Source organism: Pristiophorus japonicus, chromosome 4 (assembly GCF_044704955.1).
Source record: "Pristiophorus japonicus isolate sPriJap1 chromosome 4, sPriJap1.hap1, whole genome shotgun sequence".
Taxonomy (NCBI): domain Eukaryota; kingdom Metazoa; phylum Chordata; class Chondrichthyes; family Pristiophoridae; genus Pristiophorus; species Pristiophorus japonicus.
Genome location: NC_091980.1, coordinates 263,991,803 through 264,006,787, shown reverse-complemented (window position 1 = coordinate 264,006,787; position 14,985 = coordinate 263,991,803).

The window sequence follows — 14,985 nt, the reverse complement described above, 5'->3', positions numbered from 1 at the left end:
GAAAAAGAGTGGAAGAGCTATAGTGATAGGGGATTCTATTGTAAGGGGAATAGATAGGTGTTTCTGCGGCCGCAAACGAGACTCCAGGATGGTATGTTGCCTCCCTGGTGCAAGAGTCAAGGATGTCTCGGAGCGGCTGCAGCATATTCTGGAGGGGGAGGGGGAACAGCCAGCTGTCGTGAACTGATAGGTACCAATGATATAGGTAAAAAACAGGATGAAGTTCTACAAGCTGAATTTAGGGAGCAAGGAGTTAAATTAAAAAGTAAGACCTCAAAGGTAGTAATCTCAGGATCGCTACCAGTGCCACGTGCTAGTCAGAGTAGGAATTGCAGGATAGCTCAGATGAATACGTGGCTTGAGGAATGGTGTAAGGGGAGGGATTCAAATTCCTGGAGCATTGGAACCAGTTCTGGGGGAGGTGGGACCAGTACAAACCGGACGGTCTGCACCTGGGCAGGATCGGAACCAATGTCCTAGGGGGAGTGTTTGCTAGTGCTGTTGGGGAGGAGTTAAACTAAAATGGCAGGGGGATGGGAATCTATGCAGGGAGGCAGAGGGAAGTAAAAAGGGGGCAGAAGCAAAAGATAGGAAGTAGAAAAGCAAGAATGGAGGGCAGAGAAATCAAGGGTAAAAATCAAAAAGGGCCACATTACAACATAATTCTAAAAGGACAGAGTGTTAAAAAAACAAGCCTGAAGGCTGAGTCTCAATGCGAGGAGCATTCATAATAAGGTGGATGAATTGACTGCGCAGATAGCTGTTAACGGATATGATGTAATTGAGATTACGGAGACATGGCTCCAGGGTAACCAAGGCTGGGAACTCAACATCCAGGGGTATTCAATATTCAGGAAGGATAGACAGGAAAGAGATGGGGTAGCGTTACTGGTTAAAGAGAAGATTAACGCAATAGTAAGGAAGGACATTAGCGTGGATGATGTGGAATCTATATGGGTAGAGCTGCAAAACACCAAAGGGCAGAAAACGTTCGTGGGAGTTGTGTACAGACCACCAAACAGTAATAGGGAGATTGGGGATGGCACCAAACAGGAAATTAGGGACACATGAAATCAGGGTACAGCAGTTATCATGGGTGACTTTAATCTACATATTGATTGGGCTAACCAAACTGGTAGCAATACTGTGGAGGAGGATTTCCTGGAGTGTATAAGGGATGGTTTTCTTGACCAATATGTCGAGGAACCAACTCGAGCACAGGCCACCCTTGACTGGGTCTTGTGTAACGAGAGAGGATTAATTAGCAATCTGTCATGCGGGGCTCCTTGAGGACTATAATATGGTAGAATTCTTCATTAAGATGGAGAGTGACACAGTTAATTCAGAGACTAGGGTCCTGAACTTAAAGAAAGAAAACTTTGATGGTATGAGACGTGAATTGGCTAGGATAGACTGGAGAATGATACTTAAAGGATTGACGGTGGATAGGCAATGGCAGACATTTAAATAGCACATGGATGAACTACAACAATTATACATCCCTGTCTGGCATAAACATAAAACGGGGAAGGTGGCTCAACCGTGGCTAACAAGGGAAATTAGGGAAAGTGTTAAATCCAAGGAAGAGGCATATAAATTGCCCAGAAAAAGCAGCAAACCTGAGGACTAGGAGAAATTTAGAATTCAGCAGAGGAGGACTAAGGGCTTAATTAGGAGGGGGAAAATAGAGTATGTGAGTAAGCTTGCAGGGAACATAAAAACTGACTGCAAAAGCTTCTATAGATATGTGAAGAGAAAAAGATTAGTGAAGACTAATGTAGGTCCCTTGCAGTCAGAATCAGGTGAATTCATAATGGGGAACAAGGAAATGGCAGATCAATTGAACAAATACTTTGGTTCTATCTTCACTAAGGAAGACACAAATTACCTCCCGAAAATACTAAGGGACCGAGGGTCTAGCGAAAAGGAGGAACTCAGGGAAATCCTTATTAGTCAGGAAATGGTGTTAGGGAAATTGAAGGGACTGAAGGCCGATAAATCCCCAGGGCCTGATAGTCTACATCCCAGAGTGCTTAAGGAAGTGGCCCTAGAAATAGTAGATGCATTGATGGTCATTTTCCAACATTCCATGGACTCTGGTTCAGTTCCTATGGATTGGAGGGTAGCTAATGTAACCCCACTGTTTAAAAAAGGAGGGAGAGAGAAAACAGGGAATTATCGACTGGTTAGCCTGACATCGCTGGTGGGGAAAATGCTGGAATCAATTAATAAAGATGTAATAACAGCGCATTTGGAAAGCAGTGACAGAATCGGTCCAAGTCAGTATGGATTTATGAAAGGGAAATCATGTTTGACAAATCTAGAGTGTTTTGAGGATGTACCTAGTAGAGTGGATAAGGGAGAACCAGTGGATGTGGTGTATTTGGACTTTGAAAAGGCTTTTGACAAGATCCCACACAAGAGACTTGTGTGCAAAATTAAGGCATTGGGGGTAATGTATTGACGTGAATAGAGAACTGGTTGGCAGACAGTGACTAGTGGGATGCCGCAGGGTTCAGTGCTGGGACCCCAACTAGTTACAATATACATTAATGATTTAGATGAAGGAATTGAATGTAATATCTCCAAGTTTGCAGTTGACACTTAGCTGGGTGGCGGTGCGAGCTGCGAGGAGGCTGCTGAGAGGCTGCAGGGGGACTTGGACAGGTTAGGTGAATGGGCAAACGCATGGCATGGTATAATGTGGATAAATGTGAGTTTATCCACTTTGGTGGCAAAAACAGGAAGGCAGATTATTATCTGAATGGTGACAGATTAGTAAAAGGGGAGGTGCAACAAGATCTGGGTGTCATGGTACATCAGTCATTGAAGGTAGGCATGCAGGTACAGCAGGCAGTAAAGAAAGCAAATGGCATGCTGGCCTTCATAGCAAGGGGATTTGTGTGTAGGAGCAGGGAGGTCTTACTGCAGTTGTACAGGACCTTGGTGAGACCACAACTTGAGTATTGTGTGCAGTTTTGGTCTCTTGCTATTGAGGACATGCTTGCTATTGAGGGAGTGCAGTGAAGGTTCACCAGACTGATTACCGGGATTGCAGGTCTGACACATGAGGAAAGAGTGGATCAGCTAGGCTTATACTCACTGGAATTTAGAAGAATGAGAGGGAAATCTCATAGAAACTTATAAAATTCTGATGGGACTGGACAGGTTAGATGCAGGATGAATGTTCGCGGTGTTGTGGAAGTCCAGAACCAGAGATCACAATCTAAAGATAAGGGGTAAGCCATATAGGAACGAGATGAGGAGAAACTTTTTCACCCAGAGAGTTGTGAACCTGTGAAATTCTCTGCCACAGAAAGTTGTTGAGACCAGATCGTTGGACATATTCAAAAGGGAGTTAGATGTGGCCCTTACGGCTAAAGGGATCAGAGGGTATGGAGAAAAGGAAGGAGTGAGGTACTGAGGTTGCATGATCAGCCATGATCATATTGAATGGCGGTGCAGACTCGAAACATTTTCTATATTTCTATGTTAGGTTAACAGTTTTGTTAATGAAGTGATGACATCCATTTGTCAGGAGTTTTCTGAGCACGAAATGGGCACCGTGCTCACTATCATATATTAACTATGGTAAAAGTTTTGCGAAAATGTGTGAATGTAATACTATAATATTGTGGAGACCAGAGTACAATATGGTAAATAGCTTATAACATTGCCGATTACTGCATGCTCAGGCTGATCCTAAAACTATTGTGCGAGAAGGGCTACGGAAAAGGGTGGGTCACTGGGACTAGCTGAGTTGCTGTTGCACACAGGCACAATGGGCCGAATGGCCTCCTTCTGTGCTGTAACCATTCAATGATGCTAAGGAACGGAGCTGAAGTACTGGAGTTGTGTCGTTGTGAGACAGGGAGCAAGCTGGACTACCAGGGGACCACCCCAGTCTCGGACCATGCAGCTTCCCCACTCAAAACTCCAGCATCCCTGCTCTGACCCAGGTGCACTCCTTCACTTTCTCCCACCAACACAAAGTTGCAGCAGTCCTACAATTATTTTTCTACATGTTTTTGTTTTTTTTCTCTCCTGGCACTCTTGAGCATTTGGAGGGGGTCTTGAGTCAGGTGTCTGGAACACTCCTTCCTGCCTCATCTATATGCTTCTTTGGGTCTGCATCTACTGCAGATGCAGGCCACTTAACATTCTCCAGGGGCAGGAACATCTGCCCTTTTTAATTTGACAAATGAAGCTTTGCTTCAATTCATAACTCTTTCAGTTAATTGACAGAGAACTCTAAAAGCACAGCACATTTGAACAGTATGAAATATGAATCAAATATAAATGGGTGGGCATTTCTAACAGAAAAATACCTGGTTATAATTATCAGCCATTCACTGAAATGGCTGATCATAATCTTGATGCATCCCAAGGGTGCTTGATTAAAAGCTGAAAGAAATTACTATTCAGAGCTCACAGGTCAATCCACATTGGAACACTTTGTGATGTTAACCAGTTCATCTTCAAACAAAAACATAGGTTTAGAAATTCATGGCCACCACGTGAGTTGCCGTGGGCTCGGGTTAACGACGGCAAAAATAGTCGAAGCTGTATAAGAGAAAATTCCGTGCTGTGGATTAAAGATTTTTAGCCCAGCGCTAACTCACCATGTAACACCATCCTGTTGGTGTTAGTGCAGGCATTGGAGGTGAAGTTGGCATCCAAAAGCAGTGTTCCATCTTCCAACAGCCTCTGGCAGGAGACAATGAGTGCACTAGGCATTGTGGGATATTAAATTGGCAATGCATTAAAATGCCTTCTGAACTGACAAAAATAAAAATGCAGTTTTCAGCCCTTGTGGAATCATAGAATCATAGAATGGCACACAGCACAGAAGGTGGCCATTCAGCCCATCAAGCCCATGCCGGCTCTCTGCAAGTGCACTTCAACTAGTCCTACTCCCATGCCCTTTCCCCATAGCCCTGCAAATGTTTTTTTTTCATGTACTTATTCAATTCCCTTTTGAAAGCCACAATTGAGTCTGCCTCTACCACCCTTTCAGGCAATGCATTCCAGATCCTAACCACTAGCTGCGTAAAAAGGTTTTTCCTCATGTTGCATTTGGTTCTTTTGCCAATCATCTTATATCTGTGTCCTCTGGTTCTCGACCCTTTCTACAATGGGAACATTTCTACAATTTCTCTCTGGCCCCCTTATGATTTTGAAAACCTCTAACAAATCTCCTCTCAACCTTTTCTGCTCTAAGGAGAATAACCCTAACTTTGCTAGTCTATCCACGTAACTGAAGTCTCTCATCCCTAAAATCATTCTCGTAAACCTTTTCTGCATCCTCTCTAAGGCCTTCACATCCTTCTTAAAGTGTTGTGCCCAGAATTGTACACAATATTCCAGTTGAGACCGAACCAGTGCTTGACAAAAGGTTGCTTTTGTACTTTATGCCTCTATTTATGACGCCCAGTATTCTGTAAGCTTTTTTAACTGCTTTCTCAACCTGCCTTGCCTCCTTCAACGATTTGTGCACATATACTCCCAGGTCTCTCTGTTCTTGCACCCGCTTTAGGATTGTACCCTTTATTGCCTCTCCTTGTTCTTCCGAAAAAAATATATCACTTCGCACTTTTCTGCATTAAATTTCATCTGCCACATGTCCGCCCATTTCACCAACCCGTCTTTGTCTTCTTGAAGTCTATCACGATCCTCCTCACTGTTCACTATACTTTCAACATATGTGTCATCTGCAAATTTTGAAATTGTGCCCTGCACTCCCTCATTAAAGATATCAAGAAAATCAGTGGTCCTAGTATCGACCCCCTGGGGAACACCACTGTATAACTTCCTTCAGTCCCAAAAACAACCGTTCACCAGTACTCTCTATTTCCATCACTTAGCCAATTTCATATCCATGCTGTCACTGTCCCTTTTATTCCATGGACTTCAACTTAGCTGTCAAGCCTATTATGTGACACTTTATCAAACGCCATTTGGATATCAAAGAGATAGGTTCAAAACGATTCATTCCGGCAAATGCAGGGAAGGTCTGTTTTTCGTTGCCCAAGACAGACTCTTCAAAAACCCAAAAGTCGGGCCAGTTTTTATACAGATTTTAGTGGGCCGGCCTGTAATGAATCTTTTGAAGTGACAGTGATTGAAAATGCTGCCCGTGACAAAAACACAGATGTCTCTACAATCTTTGAAATGAAAAATTAACTGCCACAAATAGCACAGATGTAAGGCAAAGACAAATAACGGATTTGTTACCACATTTGGTTCGGTCAAAGAAAACATTCAATTCACAAAGCACGGGAACGTTTGTTAACATGAAAGACGGGAATTTAGTTCGATCTCAGCACAGAAATATTTGTTAACCCTTATCATACTGCCTGCTGTGTGAGCTGATTCCCGAGCATTTTCCCGAACATTTGGTTCCTTGCTTGACTTCTTTGAATGTGTTATCTCTGCCTCTCGGAATGTATTCCTTCAAAATCTAAGTTTCATTTTCCTATCATAGTTTTAAATATAATTCTGATAATTCCTTAACCAAAACAATCCCCCCTTATGGTCCTTGGCTATACACAAGTAGGTTATACATTTGAGATTTGTTGAAGAACACCTTCCGGTTTTCCTTGACTAGTGGCCATCTAGCCTTGAGTACCATCATGTGTCTCTCCAAACCTCAAACAGTGTGCCCCTTGTCCGTCCTCTGTTCAGAAAAATGTTCTTGCCCCGAGGTTGACCTAGCCAAGGGAAGGAGGGCGAGTGTGGCAAGGGAAGGAGGGGGAGCATGGCAAGGGATGGAGAGGGATCGTGGCAAAGGATGGAGAGGGATCGTGGCAAGGGATGGAGAGGGAGCGTGGCAAGGGATGGAGGAGCGTGGGTTGGGGGGCACTCGAAATGATCGAAGGGCCGGAGGAGAGAGCAGGGGTGCCTCCTTCCAGCCTCCCCCACCCCTACACCCTCTCCCACACCCCCCACCCCACACACACCCGCTACCCCACACATACACCCCACACACACAACCCCCCACACACACACACACACACCCTCCCATACCCCACCCCACACACACACACCCTCCCACACCCCACCCCACACACACACGTCCTCCCACACCCCACCCCACACACACACGTCCTCCCACACCCCACCCCACACACACACACAACACACACCACACCCCCCCACCCCTCACTGTCAGATACAAAGAGAGAGACACACTGACAGAGACACCTTCCCTTCACATAAAGGTAGGACTTCTATTTTTTATTGATTGATTGCTTATTACTTTGGTCTTGGTGCTTTAGGTGCAGGGTTCCTTCTATTTTTTTATTAATTACTTGCTTATTACTTTTTGTGTTTCGTTTAGTGCTTGATGCTTTAAATGTACTGCTTTGTTTAGTGCTTAGTGCTTTAAATGTACTTTGCTTCTTTAATGTTGTTGTGAAGGTGTTTATGGAAAATCCTCTAACTTCGCCCCCGCCCACCTCTGTTGTGATGTTGATGTGTCCTTTGTGTTTAATGCTTCCCACCCGCCATCTCTGGCTGTGCCTGCACTAAACTTAACTCTAGGTAAGGTTTTTCAGAACTTACAAAAGTGGACACTTACTCCATTCTAAGTTAGTTTGAAGCAAGTTTTCGCTGCTGAAACTTGCAAAACAGGCCTGAGTGGCTGGACACACCCCCTTTTGAAAAAAAATACCTGAACTAAAATGAACCTAAACTAACTCACTCGAACTGGAGCAAACTAAGTGCCGAGAATTGCGATTTCTAAGATACTCCAAACTAAACTAGTTGCTCCAAGAAAATTGGAGCAACTCCACCCGAAACTTGGGCCCTTTGTCTGAGGATTTGTTGTACCAATCCTTTAGAACACCATTCAGGCAGTTTCAGATTAGTAAAATTCAACACAGTGGGTACAAACTCATGGTGTACATTATCATATATCTCTTCATGTTTTACTAACACTAATTCATTTTGTGGCCCAGGTGTGTGTTCTGGGCGCTGAACTCACCTATCCGTTGGTGTATCTAGTTCAGCTGCCTGTGACGTGGTTGTTGGGGATGGGGTGGTAGGCTCGTCCCTTGTTATCACCGTTATACCTGGTGGTTGTGGGCACTGTTCCTGCTTTATGCACAGGACAATTCCCTCTTTTCCGTTGAATATGCACCCTTGTGATGTTCTTGACAGTATAATTCCAGTTATTTTAAAATTAGTCGTTGTCTTAGTCGGGAGATCTGCATTGTCGGGGCAATCATGTCTCTCACTTTGGCGTTCCCGGGTCACACTCCCCCTGGCTTGTTCCTTGCTGCTGTTTTGTATCATATGCCATCATAACTGGAACAGATGTCCCTGAACATGTTACACATTCCGTTTTCTTGCTATTTCTCCTCCATTCTATCCCAAAACCTCTATGTCTCGTGGTACAGTTTCTTACGGTTGTCTCTTGCCATTTTGTTTGGCTATTATATGTGTTAACGGGCGTATTATCATAATATATAGTTTCCCATGGCTCATTCGTCCCTTGTGCCAGCATTAATGTGTACTTCCCTTGTGGGTTAACACAGGAAGAGGAGCCTGAGGCTACATTCCTTTTACGCCGTCTCATTGGTGTGGTCTTAGGTTCGCATTTCACCTGGACCTGACTGGTCTGTGCTGTCTGCGAGTTACTACTACCCATCATGCTGTAGGTCACTTGGCTGCCATGCCATCCTTGTTCCACCTCATCACATTGGATTCCCCATTGGTGTGGAGGAAGAGGCTGTGAGACCGATCTTTCCGAAAATATAGAGTCAGTCGAAGTCCCGTATCAGCTGGCACGAATATTATTGATACAGCTCCCAACATTGGGGTATTGTATACCTCCAAACTGGTACTCATGTTCCCCTGGAGGATCCCGATCACCAATGTTATCATTAATTGCATTTTATACTGGCACCAGCTCTAACTCCTGCCGGTGATTGATGCCTCTCCACTGTCGTCTTTCTATCCAGACCTTTCAAAACAGCACAATTATTACAGCTATCGTTATGGTCCCCACCATTGACCATATAGTTCCATCAATGAGTTCATTTTCCCAGTCCTGGTGTCTTATATAGTACTTCTCAATTTCGTCATATGGAATGATAGCAGGATCCCCACTCATCTGTAAGAAAAGATAATGCGGTCGTCGCCGGTTAATTATTTGGACAGTTTTAGTTGTGTCCAATGCTTCCATCTTCCCTTTCCTCGCATGTCTACACATGTACAGGTGTCACTGGTCATAAGCACCTCATATGGGCCCTGCCACTTTGGTGCAAATCCTGTTTTTTCAGGGGTTATCTTAACCATCACCTTCTCCCCACCCCAGGGGTGGTTCCCTGTTGCTTATCTGCATCCTGTTTAATATCCTTAATTATTTGTTGATCCCGCACTTCTTGCTTTAAGGTATGCAATTGCACACATAATTGTTTAATAAACCTCCTGACTCTATCCCTCGCTGGTCCTAAATCCTCCCCTCCTGTCATTATTCCCTCCGGTAGTCTCATAGCTCTACCTGTCACCAATTCGAAGGGGGTCAGTCCTGTCATTCTATTCGAGGTGGACCTAAGTGTCATTAGAATACCAGGGAGCAAATCTGCCCAGCCTTTCCTGGTCTCTAGAGCTTTAGCTAAAGAGAATTTAAGACTTCGGTTAATTCTTTCCCACCATCCCCGAGCTTTGTGGGTGATATGGGATGTGGAATCGTTGCTTAATCCCTAGCAAGGCGCATGCATGTTGGGTTACCATCCCGGTGAAGTGTGTCCCCTGATCCGAACCTAACTGGAGAGGAACACACCAGCTAGAGATTATTTCTTCTGCAAATATTCTTGCGGTGCAATCCCTTGTGGCAAACGCTTCCACCCATCGTGTAAATTGATCACTCACCACTAGACAATATGTTTTTCCCCTAGAATTCGGGAGGGATCTAGTAAAATTTATTTGTAGGTTTTCCCACGGTCCTGTGTGTTAGATATGTAAACTTGTATTTACCTTGTACAGCCACCAGAGGGCTCATAACCTGGAGTCCCAAGGGATCCCATAATCCCTTGGGAGCACAGGTACTTAAGGAGGCCTCACAGGCTGGAGAGGCACTCTGGAGACTTGCAATAAAAGACCAAGGTCACACTTTAGCTTGAGCTCACAGTATCCAGTCAGACTCTTTCTCCATACACAACAACTGGCGACGAGATACAGATAACGAACCCAATGATGCAGAGAACAGTGGGCAGCCTGGAGAAATTCTCAGAGGGAGTTGATTGGGAAACCTTCGTGGAGCGACTCGACTAATACTTTGTGGCCAACGAGCTGGAAGAAGAAGCGAACGCTGCCAAACGAAGGGTGATTCTCCTCACCGTCTGCGGGCACCAACGTATGGCCTCATGAAAAATCTGCTCACTCCAGTGAAACCCACAGAGAGATTGTACAATGATTTGTGCACACTGGTCCGGGAGCATCTGAATCCGAAGGAAAGCGTTCTGATGGCGAGGTATCGGTTCTACACCGACAAAAGGTCTGAAGGCCAGGAAGTGGTGAATTATGTTGCCGAACTAAGACACCTTGCAGGACATTGCAAATTTGAAGGACATTTGGAGAACATGCTCAGAGACTTTTTCGTACTTGGCATTGGCCATGAAATGATACTTCGCAAACTTTTGACTGTAGAGACCCCAACCTTGAGTAAAGCCATAGTGATTGCCCAGGCGTTCAATGCCACCAGTGACAATACTAAGCAAATTTCTCAGCACACGAGTGCTGCTACAAGTATTTTGAACAAAGTGATGTTGTTTTCAAATCACAACGTACAGGGCAGGCCCCACATGCCTGTAGCTGTATGTCCGCAGATGTCGCAGAGTCCACCATCAAGGGAGATGAATGCAAGGCCATTAACACCTGTTGGCGCTGTGGGGGTGATCATCGTTTCCATTCATGACACTTCAAAGGGTACGTTTGCAAGAACTGTGGAACAATGGGACACCTCCAACGTATGTGCAGGCGAGCTGCTAATCCTGTTAATTTTGCAGACCACCATGTTGCAGAGGAGAACAATCCACGATGGATCACGATGAACCAGAGCCTCAGACTGAGGAGGCAGAGGTATATGGGGTGAACACATTTATCACTAAGTGTCCCCCGATAATGCTGAAGGTTGAACTAAATGGACTCCTGGTGTCAATGGAGTTGGACACGGGCACAAGCCAGTCTATTATGAGCAAAAAGACTTTTGAAAAATTGTGGTGCAGCAACACGAGCCAGTCTTGACTCCAATTTGCACAAAACTGAGAACTTACACAAAGGAACTGATTCCCGTCATCGGCAGTGCTACTGTAAATGTCTCCTACGATGGAGCGGTGCACAAACTACCACTCTGGGTGGTACCAGGCGATGGTGCCACACTGCTCGGCAGGAGTTGGCTGGGAAAGATACGCTGGAACTGGGACGACGTCTGAGCGCCCTCATCCGCTGACAACACTTTGTGTGCCCAGGTCTTAAACAAGTTCCCTTCACTGTTCGAACCAGGCATCGGGAAGTTCCAAGGAGCAAAAGTGCAGATCCACCTAATTCCGGGGCGCGATCCATCCATCACAAGGCGAGAGCAGAACTGTACATGATGAGAGAAAGGGTAGAGATCGAGCTAGGCCGACTGCAACGAGAGGGCATCATTTCGCCGATCGAATTCAATGAGTGGGCCAGTCTGATCATTCCTGTCCTCAAGGGAGACGGCACCGTCAGAATCTGTGGTGATTACAAAGTAACTATCAATTGTTTCTCCCTGAAGGACCAATACCCACTACCAAAGACCGATGACCTTTTTGCTACGCTGGCGGGAGGAAAGACATTCACGAAGCTGGACTTGACCTCGACCTACATGATGCAGGAGCTGGAGGAATCATCGAAGGCCATCAGCTGCATCAACATGCACAAAGGTCTCTTCATTTATAACAGATGCCCGTTTGCAATTCGATCAGCAGCAGCGATATTCCAGAGAAACACGGAAAGCTTACTGAAGTTGGTCCTGTGCATGGTGGTCTTCCAGGATGACATCTTGGTTGCAGGTCGGGACACATGCGAGCATCTGCAGAACCTGGAGGAGGTTCATAGTTGACTCAACCACATGGGGCTCAGGTTAAAATGCTCAAACTGCATTTTCCTGGCGCTTGAAGTGGAGTTCCTGGGGAGAAGAATCACGGCAGATGGCATCGAAGACGGAGGCAACCGAGGCCACAGAACGTGACGGAGCTGCGGTCATTTCTAGGATTCCTGAACTATTTTGGTAACATCTTACCGGGTCTCAGCACACTGTTAGAACCACTGCTGCCTTACTGCATAAAGGAGACGAATGGGTTTTGGGCAAAAGCCAAGAAAATGTTTTTGTAAAAGCTAGAAAATTGTTATGCTCAAACAAATTGCTTGCATTGTATGATCCATATAAGCGTTTGGTACTAGCATGTGATCCATCGTCGTATGGTGTCGGGTGTGTATTGCATCAAGCTAATGATTTTGGGAAACTGCAACTGGTTGCTTATACATTCACAAGTCTGTCTAAGGCTGAGAGAGCATACAGCATGATTGAAAAAGAAGCATGAGCATGTGTCTATGGGGTAAAGAAAATGCATCAATATCTGTTTGGGCTCAAATTTTATTTGGAAACTGACCATAAGCCACTGATATCCCTGTTTTCTGAGAGTAAGGGGATAAATACTAATGCATCGGCCCGCATCCAGAGATGGGCGCTCATGTTGTCCACATACAACTACGCCATCCACCACAGGCCAGGCACAGAAAACTGCGCCGATGCTCTCAGCAGGCTGCTGTTGCCCACCACGGGGGTGGAAATGGCACAGCCCGCAGATTTAGTCATGATTATGGAAGTATTTGAGAGTGAGCAATCACCCATCACTGCCTGGCAGATTAGAACCTGGACGAGCCAGGACCCCTTACTGTTCCTAGTTAAAAACTGTGTGCTTCACGGGAGCTGGTCCAGTGTCCCAGTGGAAATGCAGGAAGAGATAAATCCATTCCAGCGGCGCAAAACTGAAATATCTATACAGGCAGACTGCCTTCTGTGGGGAAATCGCGGTAGTGCTTCCCAAGAAGGGCAGAAACACCTTCATCAGTGATCTCCAGGCATCGTAGTGATGAAAGCGATAACCAGATCCTATGTGTGGTGGCCCGGTATCGATGCGGACTTAGAGTTCTGCGTGCATAGATGTAACACATGCTCGCAGTTAAGCAATGCACCCAGGGAGGCGCCACTAAGTTTATGGTCTTGGCCCTCCAAACCGTGGTCTAGGGTCCATATCGACTATGCAGGCCCGTTCTTGGGTAAAATGTTCCTTGTGGTTATAGATGTGTACTCCAAATAGATTGAATGTGAGATAATGTCATCAAGCACGTCTGCTGCCACCACTGAAAGCCTGCGGGCCATGTTTACCACGCACCGGCTACCCGATGTCTTTGTGAGCGACAACGGGCCATGTTTTACCAGTGCCGAGTTCAAAGAATTCATGACCCACAACGGGATCAAACATGTCACATCTGCCCCATTCAATCCAGTGTCCAATGGTCAGACAGAGAGAGCAATGCAAACCATCAAGCAAGGCTTGAAGAGGGTAACTGAAGGCTCACAGCAGTCTCGCCTATACCGAGTCCTGCTTAGCTACCGCACGAGACCCCACTCGCTCACTGGGATTCCACCTGCTGAAATGTTCATGAAAAGGGCATTTAAGATAAGGCTCTCGTTAGTTCACCCTGATCTACATGAACAGGTAGAGAGCAGGCAGCTTCAACAAAGTACATATCATGATAGCGCAAATGTGTCACGCGAAATTGAAATCAATGATCCTTTATTTGTATTGAATTATGGACAAGGTCCCAAGTTGTTTCCCGGCACTGTTGTGGTCAAAGAGGGGAGCAGAGTGTTTCGGGTCAAACTTTCAAATGGACTCATTCACCAGAAACACTTGGACCAAATCAAACTCAGATTCGTGGACTATCCTGAGCAACCCACTTTGGACCCTACCTTCTTTGACCCCCCAACATACACACCAATGGCAACCGATACTGCAGTTGGCCACAAAGCAGAACCCACCATCCGCAGCAGCCCAGCAGGACTCACCACACCAGGCAGCCCAGCAAGGCCAGCTGCACCGCAGTCCAGCAACAGTCCAACAGACGTTTCACCAATACCAGCATCTGCACCGAGACGATCAACCAGGGAAAGAAGGGCCCCAGATCGACTCACCTTGTAAATAGTTACACTGTTGACTTTGGGGGCGGGCGGGGGGAGTGTTGTTATATATGTAAACTTGTATTTACTTTAGCCACCAGAGAGCTCAGCCCCCGGAGTCACAAGGGATCCCATAGTCCCTTGGGAGCACAGGTATTTAAGGAGGCCTCACAGGCTGGAGTGGCACTCTGGCGACCTGCAATAAAAGACCAAGGTCACACTTTACCTTGAGCTAATAGTATCCAGTCAGACTCACTCTTCATACATAACACTGTGGGCCTTAACTGGTGTCCCATTCCTACCTTTATGGGCTTCCCGATAATCACCTACTTAAAACAAAAGGAACAGAGAATCTCTGGTAATTCTCTTCAAATTAAGAAGATTTCCGATATTCAAAAGGTATCATCCTCTGAGTTCACAGCTGCCTGTGAAAGTCAACTTCCTTAGTTTCGAAAGCTGACACAGATACCACCAATCAATGTCGACTTCAGCCTGCAGCTTTTTTCAATTTAAAGCCTCCAGTTAAAAATCTTACTTTTGTAAAGTTTCTGTGTTTTTAGTCTCAAAATAAACATTCAGAAAAGCAACTTTGCACATAGTAGCAGAGAATTTTAAAATTTTGGTTTGTATTAGGTTAATTAACCTCAATAACTCCCATTTTAAATGACTCAATCGCTCTTGGAAAAAGGGGAGGAGCCACAGCTAAAATTCTCCAGTCTCCTCCCCACCCTTTCTAGTCCAATCACATCTTTCGTGCCTTGTGATGA